This window comes from Panicum virgatum, chromosome 5N, assembly GCF_016808335.1.
Source record: "Panicum virgatum strain AP13 chromosome 5N, P.virgatum_v5, whole genome shotgun sequence".
Taxonomy (NCBI): Eukaryota; Viridiplantae; Streptophyta; class Magnoliopsida; order Poales; family Poaceae; genus Panicum; species Panicum virgatum.
In genome coordinates, this window is record NC_053149.1 from 29,874,433 (window position 1) to 29,876,250 (window position 1,818).

Consider the following 1,818-nt stretch of genomic DNA (forward strand, 5'->3'; position numbering starts at 1 on the left):
TGGCGCTGTTGCCGGGAAGGCACAGAGTGAAATATATAGATAAAAGTTGTGAACAAAATCAAAATTGGTATTCGCTTACTAAACAGGCTAACTTGGCTTTGTTTTCTTGTATTTGTTAATATGAAACAGGGTAGTGTATGACCAGTTTCGATCTACCGCAAAACTTTCATTCCGATCCAGAGTCACTTTTGAGAAGAGTTCGACCTTGTATCGTACCTCCTCAGATCTCACTCTCGGCAGTCGATCCAGTCATCGCATGATCGTCAGCTCCTGGAGCTATGGCCCAGAAGACACTCCGTGATTACTCTGCTCCGTCTGCTAACCAGGTCCCTACCGGGCCTGAGGTTAACACCGGAGGAGAAATATTTTGAGATCAAGACGGGTCTCATTACGATGGTGCAGGCCAGCCCATTCTGTGGCAAGGCCAATGAGGATACCAGCGCTCATCTCCAGCAGTTCCTGGAGCTTTGCAGTACTTTTGTCATTAAGGTTGTATCGCAAGATGCTATCTGGCTCTGTCTGTTTCCGTTCTCTCTCTTGGGGAGAGCGAAGCAATGGTTTTATGCTAACAAGGCTGATGTGGATACTTGGGACAAATGTGCCAAGGCGTTCCTCTCGAAGTTCTTCCCGACGGGCAAAACCAATGCTCTTCGTGGTCGGATTTCGAACTTCCAGCAGGCATCAAATGAGTCAATTCCGGAGGCTTGGGAGAGGCTTCAGGAGTACATTCTAGCATGTCCGCACCATGGAATGGATAATTGGCTCATTCTACAGAACTTCTACAATAGGTTGACACAGTCATCCTGTGATCATGTGGATGCAGCTGCAGGTGGAGCTTTCTTCTCGCTAACCATTGAAAGAGCTACATCATTGATCGAGAAGATGGTTTCCAACCAAGGTTGGAGTGATGATCGCCTCCAACCGCGCCAGCGGGGTATGCACTCTGTTAAGGAGGCCGACATGCTCGCTATGAAGATTCATCTCCTCCTGAAGAAATTTGAGGATTATTCCCAAGATAAGGCTCAATTGCAAACACTTCAAGCCTTGGAGACTCGCATGACGTGCTAGGTCTGCGAGAATGTTGGACATTCGGGCGATAATTGCCCAAAAACCCAAGAAAAAGCTCTATTCCTCAATGGAAGCAATGGGTTTCATCCACAAGGAGGTCAGGGTGGAATCAACCACGCCCATACTACCAAGGAGGTAATGGGAATTCGAATTCTTTCGGTCCTAACCAGCCTACCTTGAGAGATCTTGTCTACGGCCAAGCGAAGATCAATGAGTCCGTTCAAAATAAGTTGGCTGTTATAGACAAATCTATGGAGACTATCCATGCCAAGATGGATGGATTCTCCACTGCCATCAAGAACCAGTTGAGTTTCAACAAGATGATTGAGACTCAACTAGCTCAAGTGGCTGCTACCATGCCCCCTAATTTGGAGAACGTTAAGACGATAACCACATGAGGAGGTAAAACTACTCAAGACCCGCCTTATCCTAACCATGTTTACAGGAAGAAGGCAAGCCCGGTGGCAGAAGAACCACCTCGGGAGGAGGAACCCGAGAAGGTTCATGAAGGGAAGACGGCTCCGCATGAATTCTATGACACTCAAGTATTGCCGTTCCCTATGAGGGCAAAGAAGTCAAGTACAGACGAACAGTTCAGCCGCTTTATTGAGATAATACAACAAGTGAACATCAATGTACCCTTGATGGATGCGATGAAGGTTCCGACCTATGCTCTCTATATCAAGGACATAATCAACAACAAGCGACCGCTGCCAACTACCGAAGTAATCAAGCTCACTGAGGCATGCA

At 47.1% G+C, this 1,818-nt stretch overlaps 1 non-coding gene across 1 annotated transcript; it reads right to left on the reverse strand.

Moving 5' to 3' along the window:
- Nucleotides 1-645: 645 nt before the first annotated feature.
- LOC120677067 lies at nucleotides 646-752 on the reverse strand. The gene has a single exon (XR_005676135.1). It is a non-coding gene; the product is annotated as a small nucleolar RNA R71 (small nucleolar RNA).
- Nucleotides 753-1,818: the final 1,066 nt, after the last annotated feature.